This window comes from Eublepharis macularius, chromosome 17 (assembly GCF_028583425.1).
Source record: "Eublepharis macularius isolate TG4126 chromosome 17, MPM_Emac_v1.0, whole genome shotgun sequence".
Taxonomy (NCBI): Eukaryota; Metazoa; Chordata; class Lepidosauria; order Squamata; family Eublepharidae; genus Eublepharis; species Eublepharis macularius.
Genome location: NC_072806.1, coordinates 36,568,077 through 36,592,552, shown reverse-complemented (window position 1 = coordinate 36,592,552; position 24,476 = coordinate 36,568,077). Strand labels below are relative to the sequence as shown.

Genomic DNA, 24,476 nt, shown 5'->3' with positions numbered 1-24,476 from the left:
CATACATGCAGCAAAGTCAAGCAGAAATCAAAGTGTAACATTTTACTCCCGAACTGGATTTGCCAATACTAGTTAATGGACACAACCCAACAAAACATGATTAAGGCTATAGTCTCCTAAGTACGCCTGCTTGGAAATAAAATAAACTCAGCAAAATTTATTGAGCATTGAGTGGTGGTCTGTATCTCTTAGCAGTAGAAAAGAGCAAGAGTCCAGTAGCACCTATAAGACTAACAAAATTTGTGGTATGAGCTTTCTGAAGAAGTGAGTTGTGGCTCACGAAAGCTTATACCCTACCACAAATTTTATTAGTCTTATAAGTTCTACTGGACTCTTGCTCTTTTCTACTGCTACAGACAGACTAACAGAGCTACCCATCTTGACCTATATCCCTGAGGTTTAAGTATGTTCTCCCATTCTGTTTAATTTACATCCTTCATTTCAGGGATTTTCAGGTCCCCGGCTCCTGCCACCACCCCATCTTTCAGAAAACTTTTTCCGTATCAACTTGTCTACAGGGAACGCTTTCACATTGTGAAAGGAGCTTGATACAGGGATGCAAATCCAGTTTGCACTGGCTGGGCTTGTTGTGGGCTTGGGTGTTCCAGGATGAGGTTGGAAAATGCATGCTCCAGGTGCCTGGCTGAAATCTCCTGCCTTATCACCGCAGCCTAAATCAAAATCTCTCTCACCCACCCACCAGCTAAACTTTTATCCAACTTTTCATCTAAGAAGCTCAGGGCAGCATACATGGTTCTACCCGGCAGAGAGATTGGTTTTAACCTGTTTATTTTGCCCTGTTTCAAGAGATCAAGTTTACATCTGACTAAGCCAAGCAAAATAAATTTTTATAACTGTTAAAACGGAAAACTATTTTTAAAAATATATGTGGCCTTCAATTCAAAAGAATTTGGGATACTTTAACGTAAAAGATGATGGATAAACACAGGGAGAGTAATAAACACGAGCAATGTTGTAGAAGTGCATTCAACACTTCTGTCTGCACTAGAGATGGGCACGAACCAGAAAAAACCCGAACCATGCAGTTCGTGGTTCATCAAATTTCACGAACCACGAACTTTCACGAACCTGCCCTGGTTCACAAACCAGTTCGTTTGGTTCGTGAAAAGTCACCTCCAGGTCAGAAAAACGTCACTTTCGGGTCAGCAGAAGGTCACCTCCAGGCCAGCAGAAGGTCTGCAGGAAGTCCATCCCGTTGCCTAGGAAACTGATTGGCACCAGGCTGTCTTCAGTCACGAACCAAAAAACCAACCAAACGAACCAGCCTAAAAGTTTGTGGCGGTTCGTCAGAAATGGGATCTGACGAACCACGGGTTGCAAACCACGAACCGGCCTGGTTTGTGCATAATTTTGGTTCGTATTTCGGTTCGTGCCCATCTCTAGTCTGCACTGCAAACCTGAACTGCTTTTAAAACCTGTCATGCCTTAACGAACTTTGGGAATTGCAGTTCTGAGAGCATAACATCCTCTGCCTGCTTCATGGAACTGTTTACATTAAAAATCTGTATCTCACGCTCCCTGTCCAATACGGGCTTTTCTTGGTTAAACTTACATCAATTCCCAGGGTTCCTTTCTGAGAGAAGTCACGACAGCAGAGCCTGGGGACTGTTTTTTTAATGTTATAGGCATCCTTAAGTTTGGTTCAATTGCCACATTTTAGCTGCCAGCTCACCTCCTAATCAGTGGTTGTTCATTGTACAGGACAGAAGAATTTACCAGAAAAGGTGCCCTTAAAATTTTCTCTGACATACCCTGCACCTGGGTGGAGAGAGACTCCCTTCAGAATTAAATTGATTTGTAAATGCTTGGCGGGGGGGGGGGGGAACCCACCACAAATTACCTAAAATGGTTGCTAATGCTCTTCATTATTAAGCACCTCAGGCTCACGGCACCTTATTGCCCTCCCCACCAATTCTCTCTGGCATGAGGCTGTGTTTCCCTCTTGTTTCCTTCTTGCACTGCAGAATGTTAATTCAAACCACCCAAAATGCCCAGGCAGGCATGGGTTTTAAAGGGTTCTCCAGATTGATTCAGGGACTGACCAGTCCATTGTTTGGCTTCTCTAACCATCTGGCTTCATTAGAGCAACGTGACCACCTTCAGCTTTCCAGTGCTAAATAATGACCAAGTCTCACAGGCCCAACGGAGCAAAAGAAAAGCGGCTACTGCAAGGTGGGGGAAGAGGAGAGATTGATTTACATAGTTGAGGCCAGTTTTGCAGGGTTTTTAAAATATATAATCTTGAAAAATGGTGAGATGATGAACTCCATTCGTGGAATTATGACAGTTATTAGGGTTGCAAGCTCCAGATTGGGAAATTACTGGAGATTTGGAAGGCGGAGCCTGGAGAGGTCTGGGTTTGGGGAGGGGAGGGACTTCAGCAGGGTATAGTGCCATAGAGTCCACCCTCTCCAGCCATTTTCTCCAGGGGAACTGATCTCTGTCACCTAGAGATCAGTTGAAATTCCAGGAGATCTCCAGCCCCCACCTGGAGGTTGGCAACCCTAGGTTAATGGGAGCCTCTCTGTAGAGTTGGGGGATACCTGTAAATACTAGTTGTTGGGGTAGGGCAACAGCTAGGAGGCTTTGGGCTCTCCTCTGTGTTTGGTGGGCTTCTAGGGACATTTTGAGACCCAGTGTTGGTCTCAAATGTTTACTGTGTCGGACTAGGATCTGGGAGGCCCGTGTTTGATTCCCCATTCTGCCGTGGAAGCTCACTTGGTGACCTTGGGCCAGTCACATACTCTAACCTACCTCAAAGGGTGGCTGTGAGGATAAAATGGAGGAGGGAGAACAAGGTATGCCACCATCACCTCCTTGGAAGAAGAGAAGGGTACAAATGTAGTACATAATACTTTGACCACTGTGGGAAGCAGGATGCTGACTTACAAGGACCTTTGGTCTGATCCAGCAGGATTCCTCTTGTGTTAATAGTGTTGTCCGGATGTCTTTAAAAGGTACATTCTGACTCAGCCCAGAGCATCCTGCAAACCAAAGTGGTCTTCTGCTTTTACACAGCCAGACTTTCCAGGTCTGAAAGACTGCTGAACAGGCTGAATATTCATGTGCTCGCTCGCTCTGCTTCCCTCTCTATTTCGCACAACTTACAAGTAAGTTGTAATTTTGTAGAAAACTATGTTGTCTCATCACATTCCCCACTGAGATTGTTTCCAAGTTAGGAATGGATTCTGCTGAGTTTCTGTAAACAAGCCAATCTCTGACCCTAACGTAGAATTAAAAAAAACCCTTTCAAAATTAAACCAAAGTTGTTCGGGTTAACTATCTCTCAACGCCATAACTACTAGTGGAGAAGTATCTCTCTTTTACTTATTTGCTAGGTTATGGGGTGTATGCTGTAACATTTTGGGAAGACAGTTTGCAGTGAATACATTTGACCCTTTCTACAAAGAATCCACCACTTTCTACAAAGCTGTCCTTTAACACTATCCATCTGATCATTGGTTATAAACTTGCTATTTGGCTGTAAGAGAATTTTCTTCCTCTCTCAGCACTACTGGGCTCATTTCGAGGGGGAACGCGCAGGAACGCAGTTCCGGCAGTTCCCCAAAGAGGTGACATGACAGGTGGCCCCGCCCACCTGACTCAGCCATTTTGGGCCCGTTTTGGCCTGGATCGGGGCCAAAACAGCCCCGATCGGGCCTCTGATGGGTGGTGGATCACTCTTCCGCTCAACAGCGGCCCGAACCTGACCATTTTGGGCCCCTTTTCAGCCATTTTCAGCCCCTTTTTGCCATTTTGGGCTCAATTTCAGCCCTGAATGGCCAGGATTGGGTCCAAAACAGACAGGATTGGTGATGTCAGGGGGTGTGGCATATGCAAATCAATTATGCTAATGACACACTTCTGGTGCTGGCAAGGGGTGTGGTATATGCTAATAAGTTATGCTAATGAGTCCCTCCAGCTCTTTTTCTACGAAATGACCCATTTGATGTCATTCAAATAGATTGCCTAAGCTTGGGACATGAAAAAGAGAAGTACTTTCTCACACAAAGCATCATTAATTTCTGGAACTCACTGCTGCAGGTTTGGTGATGGCTACTGGTATTGCCTTAAAAGGAAATTAGAAAAATTCATGGAGGGATAGGTCTTATTAACAGCTTAAATAGTTATGTTGAATAAATACATAAAACTGCTCTGATTGCAAAATATTCCTCTGTGAAAATCTAGATTCTCAACCTGTAGAAATCTATAAGTAGAAGACCTGATGCAACATACTGCTAATGAACAAACTTTCCTTTCATTGATAGGAAGAGCTCTTGGGGTGTAGGAGTTAAAGTGTTGGACTAGGATCTGGGAATCCCTTGTTCAAATCTCTGCTCTGTGGTGGAAGCTGGCTGGGTCACTTTGGGCCAGTCACACACTCTCAGCCTAACCAACCTCACAAAATAAAATGGAGAACTATAATAACAACACACTTTGTAAATTGCTCTGAGTGGGCATTGAGTTGTCCTAAAGGACAGTATATAAATTGATTGTTGTTGTTGCAATCATCATCATCATCATCATTACTATTATCCACTTCAGGTCCCCATGGGGGGAAGTATAAATGAAGCAAATAAATAAATATGAAGAATCTGAGAAGTTTCATCCTAATATGGTCTCCCTTTTACAGCGCTTTAAAATATAACCAGATGTTGTTAAAAATATTGCAGAACAGTGACAGTGGCTTGGGAGCCACATAGGGCTGTTCGACATGCCCCCTGTGGCTCTTTTGGGCACTGTTCTCCAATGTGGCACCTGTCCCAGGTTTCAGAAAAGTGGACAAGACCCACTGGGGCTTCTTGTTGACAGGTGGTTCTCTGCTGGCAGCTGAACAGGAGGACTGCAAGCTTCCCGGAGGTACAGCCCTTATTCCAGGGATGGAAATAAATTTGGCTCTTCTGGTTGATGGTAATTGTGAATGTGGTGGATTCCATGCTGTGGAGTGAGCACCAAGCACAACAACAAAAAAGTCTTTGGCTCTGAACTGCTGAGCATTTTCTGGATACATTCTCCTCCACTCAGGGCTTTTTTTCAGCTGGAACGCGGTGGAAAGGAGTTCCAGCACTTCTTAAAAATGGTCACATGGCCGGTGGCCCCACCCCCGATCTCCAAACAGAGGGGAGTTGAGATTGCCCGCCATGCCGCTCCAGCAGCGCAGAGGGCAATCTCAACTCCCCTCTGTCTGGAGATCAGGGGGCGGGGCCACCAGCCATGAGACCATTTTCGCCAAGGGCGATTTAAACTTTTAAAAACTCCCCCCTTGTTCCAGCTGACCCAACATGATGTTATAGTGCGGTCCTGAGTTCCACCACCTCTTTTCCCAGAAAAAAAGCCCTGCCTCCACCTATCTTCCTCCTTTTCTTTTGCTATTGTGGTTATGGTTGGACGGGGATAGGAGGCTGCTGGGCTGTTTATATCGCTCCAAACAAAATGTAATAAAATTTAATTATGAACAACTTGGCTAACTGATGCGTGCAATAGCTGTAAAGGCTGCCCGGTGGCAAGCAGCACTAACTCGGCTGGGAAGGTTTATTTGTGAAAACTGGTCCAAAATGCAAGCGCCTGGCTCATTTGGAAGCGCTGCGCCTGTTGGAAAGGCACACGCTCAGCGAAGGACAGCAGGATGGCTTCGTTCATCCAAGCCAACTTCTCAGAGTGGAAAAAGTTCCAGTTTTGAAATGCCTGTAAACCACTTGACTTATCTCTTTACTGGATCTATGCATGGCCGACTAGTTTTGGCAGCTAAGTGTGTGAAGTCTTTGCGTTGGGAGTGCTATGGAAAAATCAGCTCCTGCTACCCATTCCCACCTGCCACTTATTTCCAGGTGCTGCAGGTATCAAGGGAGTGAAGGGACACACGCAGCTCTGACCCAAGAATGTCAAACTGATGAGACAACTTTTGGCCAAGAACATATCCTGTCTAAATGTAACTTCGCTTCGGGGGCAAGGACAGTGTTCACGGGAATGCAGACAATGCAAAGATAAGCAATCCTATTTTATAGGTGAGGAATGGAGGCTGAGAATGTGACTGATCCAAATAAAGGGCAGCTCATCTGGGATTCGTGGTGGATCTTTACACATAAAAATCATACAATGCAACTTTCCAGGGAGGGCACCAATTCAGGCTCTGTATGTATAAATTCCCACCCCATTTTTCTTCCCTATGGGGAGCCAAAGTGGTTTACAATATCATGCCTCCCTCATCCATTTCCCCACAACAAACAATGGAGGTAGGTCAGGTGAGAAAGTGAGGGACCCCAGAACAGCCAGTGAGCTCCCATGGTGGAGTGGGGATTCAAAATATGGTTGCCCAGGGCTTTTTTTCTGGGAAAAGAGGTGGTGGAACTCAGTGGGTTGCCCTCAGAGAAAATGGTCACATGGCTGGTGGCCCCACCCCCTGATCTCCAGACAGAGGGGAGTTGAGATTGCCCTCCGCGCCGCCGAGCAGCACGGAGGGCAATCTCAACTCCCCTCTGTCTGGAGATCAGGGGGCGGGGCCACCAGCCATGTGACCATTTTCAAGAGGTTCTGGAACTCCGTTCCCCCACGTTCCCCCTGAAAAAAAGCCCTGTGGTTGCCAGATTCTAGTTCCCTCCACTCCTGGTCATGATCCCCCAAGTCCAAATGTAGTGTAGCTCTTCCACTGACTCCAATAGCATTCCATGTGAATTAAGTTGATGATGCATCAGCAACCATGGCTGGCACTGCATAAATGCCATGGGCTCATAATCGTTGTAATTGGAATATGACGTTCTGCCCTTATTATTCTCAGGAGATGAATCTGAACAGGTGCGGTTCTAAAGCCAAGTTTCTTCATCCAGAAACAAACCTGGTATTGTTGCAAGCTTTGATAGCAGATCAAGTTGCTCGGTTGTCTTGAGGATCTCCCCCGCCCCTTCCAATTAAGGTGAATGGAAACCACAAAGTCACATAAAAAGCACCCCCCCCCAACCCTGCTTGAATTTATTTATTCAGAGTTCAGCTTTTAGGGTTGGGAGCTCATTTGTGTTCAAAGCTTCCTTGATATTTTCCTGCTCTTTTGAAGTCTATTAATTTTTACAGCTTTTGTGCTCCAAACCTAAAATGTGTAACTAATAAATGTACTGTTAGAAACGAGAGACTTTTAAGGCTCTGAGTCGCATCAAAAGAGATGGCAGACTTTGGCAATGCAAGATACTTCGGGTGTTCAGAGCCAGAGACACACACAAGCTAAGCAAGCTACAGTTTAAGCCTTGGATAAGGATTATTTTCATATATTAATAGCATCGTTAATGCCAATAGAAGTATTTGTATCCCAACTTTCCTCTAAAGAACTCAGTCATGTATGAGATTCTCTCGTTTGAACCACACAACCCTGTGAGGTAGGCTTAGTCAAAAGTAACAGACTTAGGGTTCTCCAATGCACTTTGTGACTGGATTTGAACCTGGCTTTCCCCAGTTCTAGTCTGACTCAATGTTATTTATTAATGCTCGTAATGTCATTTATTAATATTACTTCTTTGTTAACCCGTATTGCAGATGCAACAACTGATGGTACAAAACCACCTCGCAAGGTCATGCCTTGGATCATCTTTGAATGGGGGTCTTCCCAATTCCCACCTGATGGTGTCTCAAAGCTGCTGAAGCCCCCACCCCAGCTAATGTTCAAATGAGATGCTAAATTACTTTCCTAAAATGAGCAAAGGGAGGAAGTGCTGATTTGCATCATTTGCTCTTTGTATATTCCCCTTCAAATTGCCATATAATTGGCTGCAACAATTCAAAAATGCAATTAAAACCAACTACATGTACAAAAAATTACACAAAACATCAAAAGGCAGTATGAAATGGGATATGAAGCCAAGAGTTAATACCAAAGCCTATGAAAAGGGCAATAATAAAGACAGTGAATAAAACGAGAGCCAAGGGAGGAAAGAAATTGAGTGTTCCCCCCCCCCCCCAATAAGAGATTTAATTCCACTGATTTATCGTTGGCAACATTCTGCAAGACTTGAAAAGCAATACTTGTCCCTTAAGGAAAATATGTTTTGTTTAAGTATAATGAAGCATCTAGTCCTTAAGAACCACATTTCTTTTTTAAATTGTTTCTGGTTCTTCTCCCCCTTCCTGCAATCACCTTTCTTAGTATTACATGCTGCCTGATCTTCACAGGACCCATTGGTGTCTGCCTTCCTGAACAGAAAAACATCGGAGATCAGGAGTGAGGTTAAGCCATTGCGGAATAAACAGGCGGCAGCGGTGGCCAGGAGTGCCTTTCAGCTTCAGTGAGCCAGCTGAGGACCTTCCTGAACAAGACAGATCTTGCCACTATAGAACAAATCCTGGTAACATCTAAATTAGATTACTGCAATGTGATCTACATGGGGCTGCCTTTGAAGACTGTCTGGAAGCTACAGTAGGTTCTGAATGCTGACTGGAGCAGGCTGTAGGGACCATACCATTGTTTCATCTGCATTAGCTCCCAGTTTGCTTCTGGGCCCAATTCAAGGTGCTAGTATTGACCTTTAAAGCCTAAAATAATAATAACAACAACATTTGATTTATATACCGCCCTTCAGGATGACTTAACACCCACTCAGAGTGGTTTCCAATGCATGTCATTATTATCACCACAACAACAAACACCCTGTAAGGTGGGTGGGGCTGAGAGAGCTCCTAGAAGCTGTGACTGACCCAAGGTCACTCAGCTTGCTTCAAGTGGAGGAGTGGGGAATCAAACCCAGTTCTCCAGATTAGAGTCCCACACTCTTAACCACTATACCAAACTGGGGCCAGCATACACCAAACTGGGGCCAGCATACCTGAAGAAATGCCTTCTCCCATATGAATCTCCCTGTTCACTCAGGGTGTCCCTGCTATCTGAGGCTAAACAGGGCACAACCTAAGAAAGGGCCTTTTCAGTTATGGCACCAAAACTTCAGCATTCCCTCGCCAGGGAGATCATTCTGTCCCCTTCTATTGCGGTCTTCTGCCAGCAGAGGAAGACCTGTTCTGTTTTGCAGATCCCCAATAACTGTTATTGGATTTCCTCTATGTTATTTGTATTGTGTTTGTGTGTGTTTTATTGAATTTTTATGCTTCTTAAAATGTTTTAAATTTTTAAAGGTTTTAATGTTCGTCACATTGTGGAACTTATTTGGGTAGAAACATGGCATACAAATGTTTTAAAATAAATTAAAATCAGTCTTGTCAGGGCTTTTAAAATTATTGTGATTTTGTTGCCTCGGTCTAGACAGAACATAACAGTTGAACGTCGCAATGTGATGCTTGAACTTTTGCTTTTTGAGATCTGCGTAGTCTAGGGTTGCCAGGTCCCTCAAGACTCCCAGCGGGAGACTGGGATGCTGGCTCCTACCTCCTTGGCGCTTTTCCTGTTGTGCCCCCCCCGCGCGCTCCCAGGATGCATGATGACGGCACTTCCAGAGTGACATCATCACACAGGGATGATGCATCGCGTGTGCCAGGTTAATATGTTAATATGGCATGTTAATACGATGTGACTCTGGCTAGAAAACTGACAAGAATACTGATACTCTGACATTGGGCAGAGAGAGCGGGCAGCTCTCTCTCTCTCTCGCCACTGCCGCGCCCCTTTTCCCTGCCGGCACGGGCAGCACAGGGGCAGCGGCAGTCTCTCTCTCGCCATGGCTGCAGCTGCCCCTGTGCTGCCCGCGTCGGCAGGGACAAGGGGCATGGTGGCGAAGGCGGCGAGAGAGCAGGCTGTGGCCACCACAGATCGCTCTCTCGCTGCTCCCCTTGTCCCTGCCGGCGCCAGCTGCAGAGGGGTGGCGGCGGCCACAGCGAGAGAGCGAGCCGCGGCAGCCGCAGCAGTGGCAGTGAGAGTGGCGTGCTCTTGCAAACGCCGCCTGCTTTCTCTCTGCCGCTGCCTGCTCTCGTGGCGTGGGAGAGCGCCCCACACCCAGAGGTGTGCCGTGCCGCCTGGGGAGGGGGCACCCCAGGAAGCACACACACCCGCTGGCCAGGTAAGTGGGCGCGGGGGAGGGAGGGTGGGATCGGGAGATCCCCCGTACCGAGCGGGGGGGGGGGATGAGAACCCTAGAATACTCACAAAATTTTAAAAAATGGGGAAGGGGGAATGTTTTAAAAATGAGTATCACTTTTTCTTCCAATGAAATTAATTTTAGCTCAAATCTTTCTTGAAGTTGATACCCTCAGATATGAGATTAATAAACTTTGGGAAAGAAATGGAGTAAAGAAATGTTTTGGAGATCTTCCACTCCCTGTTTTAAGTGTGGGTAAAGAAGTTCTGAAACTGCTTTGGAGTGAATTTCCTGGCATCTGAGAGAATGAGAGAGGTTCCTTCCTACACATAACGGAAGAACTAATTCTAGCGCAATTAACCTGCCTTGTCAACCAGCGTGGGTGCATGTGTTGGAAGCCCCAGCTGTTCCCCCCCCCCACCCGCCCCAAGCTTATTCTGAAATCATTGGATTTTGGAAACAGAGTGCATTTTCATTTCTTATGTGCCAATGATCTCATTTTTTCGTTTGCATTGCCATTAATTTATTGCTGAAAGTGGTTGTAATGATTTAGTGTTGCCTTCGGACCTTTAATGCAGCTCCACCTTACTTATACCTCAAGAAGGCCCCGGTCACACAACCAACACTCTTTGTTTTACTCAGGATTTTACCTCAAGAAACCTTTCCCATTTTTGCTTGTGTGACCAATATCTTACTGCTTTCCTGACTCTCTCCAAGGGTTTTCGCTGCACCAAAGGCCTTGTAATATAGGAAGGCTTGTTATAAAAGGCTTGTTGACAGAACAGTCAGCAAGTGAGGGCGGTGGTGAGGTTAAAAAGTGGCATTTTTTCCCTTAAAAGTAGAATTTATAAGTACGTAAGTGTGATGGTTGCAGAGTTTTGATAACTGTACTGGTTTCAAAATAACTCTTAAACTTGGTGGTTTCAAAAATAATTATCTCTCCTTGAAGATATATCCACAGACTCGGTCACACAGACTAGTTTTCCACACAGATCTTTACTAAACAGACTAAACTCTGGTTGTTGTGGGTTTTCTGGGCTGTATTGCCGTGGTCTTGGCATTGTAGTTCCTGACGTTTCGCCAGCAGCTGTGGCTGCATCTTCAGAGGTGTAGCACTAAAAGACAGAGATCTCACTGTGACACTGAGAGATCTCTGTCTTTTGGTGCTACACCTCTGAAGATGCCAGCCACAGCTGCTGGCGAAACGTCAGGAACTACAATGCCAAGACCACGGCAATACAGCCCGGAAAACCCACAACAACCATCGTTCTCCGGCCGTGAAAGCCTTCGACACGACAAGACTAAACTCTCATCTCATCTCATCTCCACAGACACAGCATCCCTCAGGCTCTCCTACACAGTTTACCTAGGCTTGCCATTCCCCCATCCGGGGTGGGGGATCCCCTGCTCCCACCTCCTCCCTCCGCCCCCACTTACCTAGCCAGCGGGGGGTGCGCCCCCCGTGGCGTACCCCCGGCGGCGTGGCGCCCCCCCGGGTGGCGCGTCGTGCCTATTTCAGGAGGGCCCACAGGGGGGTGATTCAGCCTCCAGGCCGCCCTTTGACCTGTGTGATGTCACTTCCTGGAAGTGATGTCATCACGCACGCTGGGAGCGTGCGCACAAAGATAGAGACTCGGCACTTCGCAGGGTAAGTGCTGGGGTCTCAGTCTCCCACTGGGGGACTCGCGGGACCTGGCAACCCTAAGCTTGCCTGACCTAGTTAGAATAATCTCTCAGATACACACAGCTCAACCCAGGCTCACACATAGTTTGCCTGACTTAAACAGAATTAGGGTCTCAGGCTTCCACACGGTTTGCCTGATTTAGCCAGAATCCTTTCTTGGAGACTCCCAAAGACTGATTGACCACCTCTTCCCTCAGCTCTCTGGCTAAAAATTGCAGCTCACTCCACTCCCTCAGGCACAGCTACTGCCCAATCATGTCACGCTCCATTCACCCATCCAGCACCTCTCCTCCTTTCCTCAGAAGCCTGCATTTAAACTTACAATAACAGTTATTCAAAGTGTCAGGAAAAATAGGTTTTTCAAAGTCTTACTACTGGTGTTCCTTTTAACCGGAGATGAGATCGAACTTGGCATTTTGTGCATGCCAAAATAACTGCCCCGAGCCATAGTCCCAGCTTCTCTCTCAATTGCCGAACCAGATTCTAAGGGTTCCCCAGAACACAGTTTTTAAAACGTAGCCAGTGTCTCCTGCTTATAAGACTGGAAGAGGAAGGATGTCAAGCAGACATGATCTAAGCTGACTCCCTTTCTTTCTGGTCCAACGTCACCTACTTACTGTGTGACATACAGCACCGTGCAGTCAGCTGCAGGGTATTAAGGGCAATGGCTGCTTTCCGTCCTTCATCCCAGCATCTGAGACTCCAAGTAGGCCAGACAGTTGTCTCTTGACAAGCATGAACGAAGGCGGATACCAAAAGGAGCAATGAGAGACAGCTTGAAAGCCACTGGATTCTGACAGGAGAAACACGTGCCTTTCAGAGCTAGAGAGAAGCCAGGACCGTTCCAGCTTTCCTTACCACAGGAAGCTGGCAACTGTCCCTCACTGTACATTTATGGTTTTGATGTTACTCGGGGAGAAAACAAGGACAAAATGTCCTCTTTGAGCAGATACAGAAGATTTAGGTTTGCCCAGCTGTTTACCTCACTGGGTGAATTCAGAATTCCTTCAGAGCATCTGGAGCCAGCTTGCCTGTAGGTGTTTTCCAGAAGGTGTGTGGAGTCTTCACTTACCTCCCGACCAATCCCTCTCCCTTAAAAAAAATACTATGATTTCCTTTGGCCCTAATTTATTTGAATATAAGCCTCAAAGCAATAAGATTCAGACCATAGCGGGGAGTTGAACTGGGCCTCCCAGATACTAATCCAATACTCTAATCAGGCTGGCTGATCATGGATCGTCTACAAGCCCAACTGGGGCGGGGGGGAGGTGGAATTTGGCGGCTTTGATTTCAGTAGGATCCATTGCTTTATGACGGTCACTGTGGTATAGCTTATTTACAATAACCTGCATTTGCCATGACAGCCAACACGGTGTAGTGGTAAGGGAATCAGATCAGAATATGGAAGAAGTCACTCTGCCATGGAGGCTCATGGGTTATCTTGGGCCAGTCATGCACTCTCAGCCCACTCTACCTCACAGGGTTGTTGTGAGGATAAAATGAGAGAATGACATAAGCAGCTTTGAGTCCCCATATCAGAGAAAAGTGGGGTAGAAATGAGGTTAAAAAAAACCAAACAGCAATTTGCCATGTCCAAGGGGCACCTTAGGGATAACAACAAGCTACAGGCAAGCTACCAGTCTTTGGCTAATGCTGCATATGTGTTATAAAGATGGGTTTTGGTGAATATACAAAATGCTTTTTTAAAACTAAGATGAGTTTGGGATTCATCTCTTCACTTCACCCTCTGATCAGCTGAGCATTGGCTGAGAGAACAGCTACCCCCTCTGTAAGGTAAAGGTAAAGGTAGTCTCCTGTGCAAGCACCAAGTCATTACTGACCCATGGGGGGACATCACATTATGATATTTTCTTGGCAGACTTTTTACAGGGTGATTTGCCATTGCCTTCCCCAGTCATCTACACTTTACCCCCAGGAAACTGGGGACTCATTTTACCAACCTCAGAAGGATGGAAGGCTGAGTCAACCTTGAGCTGGCTACCTGAACTCAGCTTCTGCCAGGATCAAACTCAGGTCGTGAGCAGAGCTTAGGCTGCAGTACTGCAGCTTACCACTCTGGCTGCATAGTAAATCCCTCAATGTCTGAGGTAGTGTTTCTCCAACATCTGAAGCATGTTTTTTCCTCTGTAATTTAAATTTTAATTTGGAGACTTTTTTCCTTGTCCTGCTCCTTCAAGTTTGATTTCATGTGGGTAAGCATGTCCATCCCTCCGATGAGCCCATTGCCTGGATTTCTGGATTTCCCAGGTAGATCTGGGAAGATCCCTGGAAGATTCTTGGGTTTGGCATCTTCTAGTGACTCATCCACAGATGCAGCAGGCAACTATTTCTGATAGTGGTAAGAGAAGGAGCTAAGCTTAGAACAGAGTACCATGCAGAGATGCAGTGAACCTCCTCAGCGGGGAGGGGGGGGCGGGCTGGAGCTGACACAAGCGTTTATTTCATTTATTGTGTATGCTACTTTATCAGTTTTCCCACAGCAAGCTAGTCTTGCCTAGCCCATGAATCACAGGATACTGATCCAGCTGCTTGAACCCAGATTGTTATAAGCCATGACTCAGGGCTTGCTGGTGTCAGAAGCAGTGCCCTTTCTGCTACCAAGACAGCAGACAGGCCATCACTAACCAATTATTTTTATAGAGTGTTTTACACATGGCTGCAAATCACCGAACAGCGAGGAAACTGCAGCCAAGATTCTTTCTCCCCCTTTCGTGGTTGGCCAGCTCTCTTACCATTTTGTAGATAATTCTCCGCAGGCTTCATAAACTCATCCGCACAGTCACACAACAGAACTAACAACAAATGGCTTCCAAATTCCCCTCTGAATAGAAGCTCTTGGCTTTAAAAACTATTGCATTTTTTTAAAAGGCTCCTATCCAAACAAAGCCAAAATCCTCAGAAGGTTAAAAAATGAAGGGAAGCAACAAATGACCATAGGTCTTGGGAGAGAGGTGCATGGTGACTAATACCACACATGGCCCCCCTTTGAATACCTGCCATGCTTGATTCTTATGATTATGAGGTAGTATCAGTTGTTTTGTTCAGGGCTTTTTTTCAGCTGGAACGCGGTGGAACAGAGTTCAGGCACCTCTTAAAAATGATCACATGGCCAGTGGCTCCGCCCCATGATCTCCAGACAGAGAGGCACGGAGGGCAATCTAAACTCCCCTCTGTCTGGAGATCAGGAGGTGGGGCCACTGGCCATGTGACCATTTTCACCAAGGGTGATTTAAACTTGAAAAAAACTCCCCCCTTGTTCCAGCTGACCCAAAGTGACGTCATTGTGCGGTCCTGAGTTCCACCACTGAGTTCCACCACCTCTTTTCCCAGAAAAACAGCCCTGGTTTTGTTTTCATAAAAAAATGTGGCCACCATTGCATTAAGCAAACATTCCCCCTCATCCAGCACCAAAGAGGCATTTGGACATGCAGACAGGCAGGTCCACTGTGGAATTACCCGAAGCCACAGACCTCAACCCAGCTGAAGATCATTATGGCTAAGGGCCAAACTACACAACACATTGGCCTCATAACACACACACACACACGCTCGCTCAGCCACCCACCCACGGCTGCCACAGGTCCTGACTAACAGAGGTGCTCTGGCCAAGTCCTGCGCTCAGAACTGAATTCCCAGGTATGTTTAAGCAGGGGAAGTTTAAACTAAGCTGAACTAAATTTCCCTCACCATGTGACTGGGAATTTGCAGGGAATGGGTCTGGTAGACAGCAGGATCTGTGGAGGTGGTCAGGAGGACATGACATGGGAAAGGACACAAGGGCCGATTCCAGACGGCCCTCCCCATCCCGAAACGTTGTGCATCGTCGCGCGGAAAACGCAAAATATCGCATTTTCTCACGCGAGTTTTGCACGACATCGCAAAATGATGTTTCGGGATGGGGACGTTTCGGGATGGGGAGGGCCGTCTGGAATCGGCCAAGGTCAGAATATTGTGAAATTTAGACCCTCAGTACTTATTCTATAGTGACCTTTTTCAGTGTTTACAAAAAACCCCAAATGCCTCCCATATTAGTTCTGCCTCCATGATCCTGACGAGGAACGGACTTGGTTAGGGACGCTGAATCCTCATGTTAGGGTTGCCATCCACCAGGTGGGGCCTGGGGAGCTCCTAGAATTACAACTGATCTCCAGACTGAACAAAGATCTATTCCCAAGAAGAAAATGGCTGCTTTGGAAAGTTGACTTTATAGCGTTTATACCCTGATGATCTCCCTGCCCTCCTCAGGCTCCACCCCCAAATCTCCAGGCATTTCCCAACCTGGAGCCGGAAAGCCTATCAAATAAAGGTATTCTAAAGTAATCTTAACTTCTGAGCAGGTTTGATCCAGGTAGGGGAAGGGGGGGGGTGTTCTCTGCACAAAATATGAAGCCGTTTCTTGTATCCATCTTGTTTACCCAGATCAGATCAGATTCATTTTATTGTATATGGCCGTTGGCCTTCACAATATCAAAACACTCTCGAATGTCAGTATAATCCATTATCAAAATAATCAGGTATCAAACACTTCAAAACCACGTGAAACGCCCTACTAAAAAAACCTTTAAAATTAATAAAACCTTCTAAACCTTGTTTACCCTCATGTGCCTGTAACTGAGAGGAGGCCTTGAGAACATGGTTGCCTGGCAAACTTGAGGCCTAGTTCCACCCAGTATTCAAATCAAAACAAACGCTGGTCCCAATTTAAACGCTCAGTTCATTAAAACATTTCACACGTTACAACCTCGTCTTTAATGACACATTAGTGGGAGAAGGGGGGGCAATTACCTCATGCTGTTCTCGGGAACAGGGTTGCCAGGACCAGGTTGGGAAATTCCTGGAGATTTGGGGGGTGGAGCCTGGAGAAGGCAGGATTGGGGAAGGAGAGGGGCCTCAGTGGGATATAATGCCAGAGAGCAGCCATTTTCTCCAGGGGAACTGGTCTCTGTTGCCTGGAGATAAGTTGTAGTTCTGGGAGATCTCCAGCCACCACCTGGAGGCTGGCAACCCTACTCAGGAAACTTCCAGATTTCTGGAGATTTGGATGGAGCTTGGGGTGGGCAGGCTTAGAGGAAAGGAGGAACTCAGCAGGGTGTAATGCCGTAGAGCTAGGGTTGCCAGCCTCCAGGTGGTGGCTGGAGATCTCCCGGAATTACAACAGGTCTCCAGGCCACAGAGATCACTTCACCAGGAGAAAATGGCTACTTCTTGGGGTGGACTCTATGGAATTATGCCATGCCAAGGTCCTTTCCCTCCCCAAACCCCACTTTCTCCAGGTTTCTCCCGGTTTCACCCCCCAGATCTCTAGGAATTTCCCAACTTGGAGCTGGCAACCCTACATAGAACCCACACTCCAAATAGAGTTGCCAGCCTCCAGGTGGTGGTTGGAAATCTCCCAGAATTACAACTGGTCTCCTGGAATTACATCCGGCCAAAGAGATCCGTTCCTCTGGAGAAAATGGCTGCTTTGCAGGGTGGACTCTATGGCTTTATACCCTGCTGAAGTCTGTCCCTTTCCCAAACTCTGCCCTCTCCAGGCTCCACCTCTAAAATCTCCAGGAATTTCCCAACCTGGAGCAGGCAACCCTACCTCCAAAGCAGCCATTTTCTCAAGGGGATCTGATCTCTGTGATCTGGAGACCAGTTGTAATTCCACGAGATCTCCAAGCCCAAACTGGATGCTGGGAATCTTATTTCAACAGTGAGTTTAAGCCATGAAATGTCCCTTCTCTGAGAACATGATGTGCTTATGCCGAAAGGCAGAATTTGTGCCTGGCAAACCAACCTTTCCTTTTTCCAGCATATTCCCCTGACTGCTGAAGCAATGAAGGAACAGAACACACCGAAGCCATTTAGGGGATAAACCACAGCAGCGAAAGCGAACAGGTTGAGATTGTCACGTTCTGACTGTGCTTCATGTATGTTCAAACCAAAGAGACTCCATTTTAATCCTGTCAGTGTTTTAAGTGCTTCTTTGCAGGTGACAAGCAGTTCAGTAGAAGATATCTTAGAGAAGAGGAATGTTATGACTACAACCTTTCCAGTCTTGGGAAGCTTTCGTTTTCTCAGCCTCGGGCCGTTTGTTTTGAGAACTGTGGGGGGAGGATGGGGCCTACAGGGGTTTGCTATTCTGTACCTTAGCCTTTGCCTGTCATTCGTAACAATACTCGTGTATCAGCCAAGATCCTAGCATCTTGGATTGTGGACTATAATGGTTGTTTATCTTCAGTAAATCTTTTGAAACCAATGGACTCATGTCTCATTGCAAGAGGTAGTCTGGATTACAACTTTTAGCAAGCCAGTCCGACAGAGATACCTTGCCAACATCTTTAAGATGGCAAAACACACACACGCCCATGAACCCTGTATGATATCCTCCAACTGTGTCTGTTTGCCAAGGGCATTGCTGAGTTTTGGCCCTTTTTCTATTATTTATTATTTTATTTATGTCATTTATAGTCTGCCTTTCTCATGGAGACTCAAGGCGGATTACGTAGTGTGAGATTAGTACAATCAGTATCAAGGACATTTCCATAAACAATGCCATAGGGTAAATAGCTACAAGTTCACAAAGACAGAGCATTAGTAGGAATCCAATACAACATAGTGGTGAGGTCTATGGTTCCTAACTCATTCACGGATCATCTGAGACCCCCTCCCTACAATGCGGCCCTCCTATCTGAGTAAAAAGCCATTTGAATAATTCAGTTTATTATCTCTGTTGAGTCCCTACTTTTGTCTTTGAGGAATATCTTGTCAAAATTCTGTTACTGCTTCAGCTCCCACCTCAGAATTTCTAGAAGTTAAATCCCCGAGGAACAGGTGAGTCTTCCTTCTAGAGCACATTCCTGTAAATTTATATCTATGAACGGTAGGGGCCAACTCATACAATGCAACATCCTCAATGTTGCCACAAGAACTTTGCATTACTAGATGTCCAAAATCATAAACCTGCAGTGGTCTACCTTTCTTTAGATCACACATGCACTGGGTTCCATGTTTGCTAAGTGCAAGAGCAGAATTTGAACTTGGACCAGAGCTCACATAGTGAAGTGGTTTTAACCCCTCCCCACCCCAGCCCAATGCATTATCCCAACCTGAAACAGCCCTGGGCAGCCACAATTTGATCCATTAGGAAACCTACATGTAATGAAGGACAGACATAAGTTTCCTGATGGAAATGGCTCCTGGAGGCGTTTCAGATACGGCACAACAGAGAGCAGGCTGAAAGCCCCTTCTCCACCTCTGCTGCAGTCTCAATCCAAACTGAGCCCCCCACACACCTGGAAAGCTCAGAATACCTAGTGCATGTGTGATCCAAAGTCCTTGTAATGGCTAGATTAACTCTGTATTGTGTGAATGGGTCTTTAAGCACTAGTCACTGCCATTTCACAACCTGCAGCTAACGGGACTATTTATATCCTATTTAAGGACAACTCTGATTTTCTACTGTATTTTTAAGCAAAATAATAAACAATGTCTTGGGTTTTAAAACTGTGCAGGTCAGGCGATTCCAGCATAAACTTGTACCATGAGGAAAGTAGGTCCTTTCGGAACATGTAATGGGGCAATGGGATTCCAGCTAAGGTTGCCAGCCTCCAGGTGGTAGCTGGAGATCTCCCAGAATTACAACTGATCTCCAGGCACCAGAGACCAATTCCCCTGGAGAAAATGGCTGCTCTGAAGGGTGAACTCTATGGCTTTATACCCAACAGAGGCCCCTCCCCTCCCCAAACCCTGCCTTCTTCAGGCTCCACCCCCAAAATCTCCAGGAATTTCCCAGCCTGGACCTGGCAACCTAATTCCGGCAGTGATTCTTATTACGAAAACGGGAATGACAAGCATGCTCCCTCTGGCATCTCTGAAATGTTGAGGGATGTGCTGCACTGCCAAGGTACAGAGGAATCACTCGGGTAAGTTTGTGTATGTGTTTGTCGTACACAGAGGGTGGGGAGGTTGATTTTGCAATTTCCAAATATTTGGTGCCTTTGAATTGCCTTCCTTCATTCTTGTTTCCTCTCCTTCAGTGTATGCTTTAGATTTGGCTCGTGTGCCTGGGTGCTCTGTTTGATGCGGTAAGAGCCACGGAGCATGTGTGAGGACAGCTTAGCCTCAAGGAGGGGAAATATTTCGCACAAAATGAAGGAGCTCGGGAAGAGCTGCCAGACTAGTCTCCAAATGCCATTAACAGAAGAGGGTTGTTTTTCTGTTGAAGGGCGGGGTGGTAGATAAACCCTGGGGCAAGGCACCCTTTCTCCCCAGCACCACCATTTTTGCAATGAAGGAAAACAGAGGGCTGGACTGGAGGTGTCTGGAAAACACACACGTTGCCGTATTCCCTTAAATAGACTAGGCAAGGATAACTTGCCTGAGTCATAACCTGGATCATGGAGACGGCAGACTGAACTGGCTCTTAATTGTCACATTTGCTACCTGATACGATGTGTCTGGGAAAGGAGGACCCACAGCACAAAAGCGAAGCCCCCCTTCTTCCAAACCCATTCTAACTGGGGTTGCCTACCGGCCAATTTTCCACCAGCATGACTGATCCGTTCCTCCTTCTGGCGGTCCCTCCCCCGCCCCCCCCCCACACAAAACATGGAGGTAATAAGTTAATTTCTAACTATTCAGTTTCTTTTAGGTTAAAGAAATTTGCTATCCTGTGCCTTCAAGAGGATGCAGCACTAGGACTGCTGGCTATTTTTACTTTCATTTTCAGCAGAGGCTTTTCTGTGCCTCCAAAAGCAACTTCTAGTCTATTGCAGCTCAGAGCCCAGCTACAAGTGATGAATGACACTTGCCTGGCAAGTGAACAGACTCACTTGCGCTCCACTTGATCAAGTGAAGAACAAGTGAATGGCAAGTGAATGGCAAGTGAACAGGGAGGAATACACGTGAGTCTGTTCACTTGCCAGGCAAGTGTCATTCATCACTTGTAGCTTGGCTCTTAGTTTCTGCAATTCTTTGCCCCCAGGTATCTCTTCAATCAGAAAGAAACAGAGAGAAACAGCACAGCATCATGGTAAGAAACAATCCTTTTTAGGCGCCTTCTGTGTACAAAGCACATGCTCTACCCCCTTAACTGCATCCCCCTTTGGGTTGTCAGCCCTCTACTGGCACTCTCAGTCCTTTTGGGGGGCTGAGTCTGGGGAGGGAGAGAATCATTAATGCTACGGCATCATTTCTGGTCAAGTAGCTAGGAGTAAAGTCACTGCATCTGTGACTCTCTAGGGATTCCCTAAATCTCTATGGCAAATACTCTAGAGCATCATGGATGCTATGATGTCACTTCTGGCCCCTCAATCAGAAGTGACGCCACAGAATTTGCACCACCACCAATACCCCAATTTTCTTTCCCGCTGCGCCACAGAGTGAGAGCAGGAGCTGGAGGGCAGAAGATTACTCACTGCAGTGATCAACCTGGCAAGTGTATCCCGCCCCCCCCCCCCCTTATCTGGAAACTGGACTCTGCCCCATGCACTTACCACCAATTATGTGCTGATATTTAGGATGCCACAGGACTCGTTTTTGGATTACTTGTCAGCCCTATTCATTTTGGTATCATAGTATTTTGGACAGGGACTTAAACAAAGAAATGTATTCCCCTTCTTTAACATCAAGCATGTGTATGTGAGTGCCATCAAGTTGAACTGACTTATGGCAACCCCAGCAAGGGGCTTTCAGGATAGTTGAGAAGCAGAGGTAGTTGGGCATTATCTTAGGGGTGGAGCCCTGGGGGAGAATGAAGGGCAGGGACCTCATCCGGCTAGAATTCCATACAGTGCACCCTCCAAAGCAGCCATGTTCTCCTAGAGGTTGGCAACCATAATTATTGTCAATTTAATTGCTATTACTGAGTGTGCGTTTTTAATGTGCTTTGATTTGGATACTAAACTTCGGAGTCCTTGGGGGCGGGGTATGTGGGTATGGGTTTTAGAATACACTCCCAGAATCTTCTGCAAGGCACTGAAGTGCCATAACAGGCATGCAGTGGTTTGTAGGTAGGAAGCAGGTTCCCCAAAGGCCAAATTTTAAAAACCATGGCTCCGAATTATCAAGACAAGATTGAAGAGATAACTTAAGGGAGGCTTTCCAATGCCTGAAATTAACTGCCTAGAAAACAGATATGAAGATCCCTGACAAATCAGTATGAAAGAAGTTTTGGCCCTGCTGGCCAAATGCAGTTTGCCATCCAGAGTTTCAGGGCATTCATTGAGACACTTGGAATCAACAATTGATTTTAAAGTACCTAGAATCTGGAATTTGTCTTTTCTGTAAATCACTATGCACGCTAGGGGTGCCAGGCAGGGCCAGGACACAGTGGAAGACCCGGGAAGGGGACAAATATGGGACACAGCTGTTGGTAATAACAACAACAACCTTCAATATATATACCACTCTTCAGGATAATTTAACACCCACTCAGAGCAGTTTACAAAGTGTGTTATTATTATCCTGACAACAATCACCCTGTGAGGTGGGTGAGGCTGAGAGCGCTCCAGGAAGCTGTGACTGACCCAAGGTCACCCAGCTGGCTTCAAGCAGAGGAGTGCAGAATCAAACCAAGTTCTCCAGATTACAGTCCTGCTGCTCTTAACCACTACACCAAACTGGCTCTCATGATGGCATGATGTTACTCCTAGGAAAACCTTAATACACACTACTGCTGCAATGTAATGTGTATTTGTCTTGTGGGCTTAGATGTTGGATCAGTCCAACCTGAGCAACAAAAGGAATGGTACTGAGTGCTAAGGATTGTAAATCTCTCTTCAATGGGTCTTAAATGTCTGGAAATGGCTGTGACCGAGCACCCATCAGGGTGTGGGAGAGGTGAGCCTCTCTGCTTATTGAATGGTTGGGGCAGATATGTTGTGCCTGTGTGAAAAGAATGGGCAGTTTTGGTGCTGGAAAGAATGGAGAGAGAGCCATTACTGTAAGAAAAGACGAGCACCTGAAGCACCCCCCCTCCCCACACCGCTGTCTCTGGGGCACCTGAGGCAGTGGAGCTTCTGCCTCAAAGAGTGCCTCTGTGCCTCCACCTGCACTCCGGATATTTCGTAAATAAAGCAAATGCTACAGAAATGCCACCAGTCTCTAGTGCTCTCCCCAAAGGGAACCAACCTCAGTATGTGCTACCCCTGGAACTCCTCTCCAGCTGGGGAAGTGGGATACGCATCAGAATACATCTGCATATCTCATAATATGAGAACCTGGGTGGTGGAATAGCTAGAGTGGCAGACTAGCTTCTGGGAGGCCCAGGTTCAAATCTCTACTTTGCCATGGAAGGTGGCTGGGTGACCTTGGGCCAGTCACGCTCTCTCTCAGTCTAACGTACCTCACAGGGTTGTTGTGAGGATAAACTGAAGGTGAGCAGAATGACAGAAGGCACTTTGGGTCCCCATCAGGGAGAAAGGTGGGGTATAAATGAAGTAAATAAATACATGTATTCTCAGGCATTTTAAAAAATGTGACGCCACTTTTTAATGGCCAAATAAAACGAGATGCAGAAAGACCTGTGATCTCCTCTCCAGCTAAACAGTAGGCTGGGTGGCGCTGTCTTGGATTGGGGCCACAGACCAGGGAGGAGGCGAATTCTCCCTCCCCTTTTTTCCCTAACCTCAAATATCCCCTTTGTATTCCTGAACTGAGCAAATAACTCCAAGAAAGTACTCTTATGTCTAGAGAGATGGAGGTGGCGAGTTAAAAAATAAAATTCAATGCTGTAATCCCGCTCCAAACTGCTCCCATCCTGTGAATGGTTTTTAACAGGGCTTTTTTTCTGGGAAAAGAGGTGGTGGAACTCAGTGGGTTGCCAGCACAGGGGGCACCTCCTGGCAGGAGGTGGTGCCCCCAGTACCACATGCACGTGTGCACGCTCCCAGGCCCGCACAATGACGTCACTTTGGGTCAGCTGGAACAAGGGGGGAGTTTTTTTAAAGTTTAAATTGTCCTAGGTGAAAATAGTCACATGGCCAGTGGCCCCGCCCCCTGATCTCCAGACAGAGGGGACTTTAGATTGCCCTCCTCGCCACTATCTAACCTCCCCTCTGTCTGGAGATCAGGGGGCGGGGCCACCAGCCTTGTGACCATTTTCAACAGATGCCGGAACTCCATTCCACCATGTTCCAGCTGAAAAAAAGCCCTGGTTTTTAACAATAAAAGATACTCTGGATCGTGGATCTTCCAGCTCCCATTGAGTTTGGTCCTAAAATAGCACAAGTGGAAAGTTATAAATCCTTGTTGTATAGACATGAGTATGCAGTTCAGATCAGGAGATCTGAAGCTGAACTCTCCACCCCTACCTTCAAACAAAAATTCTGGGCATCAGGCCTTCTCCTGCCTTTTTTCTTTTTCTTTTCAAGGACCTGCAATAAACTAGATACAGGCTTTCTCCTTCCAAAAAAAATATTTTGCTTTCTGAAAGTTAACAATGGTTTTACAATAACGGGAGACGCAGCTGTTTGGGGAGCAGAACTTTTGTGCAAACTCAAAGCTTGCCTCTCAGCCACAGGATTTAGCTCTTGTTAGTGAAGAATACATTGATTGATACTGAAGAATATATATTGATAGTGGCAGAATAATGGCAGCTATTACTTGTACATTTTAAAACGGATCTCACTTGTATTATGGAGCTTTAACTAAAAAGAGAGAAGGCTTTTGATATAATGCTATTACTCATGAGGCATAATCTCTGGCTGCAAGGAAACTGTAGATGCTCTCTTGAGCCCACTAAAGGGAAAATGTGTGGT

General features: G+C 46.4%; 1 protein-coding gene across 2 annotated transcripts in view; it reads right to left on the bottom strand.

Annotated features, from left to right (window-relative positions):
• The window catches only part of DUSP14 (dual specificity phosphatase 14), a 31,404-nt gene that overhangs the window by 1,314 nt on the left and 5,614 nt on the right, over positions 1–24,476 (bottom strand). The window lies entirely within an intron of this gene.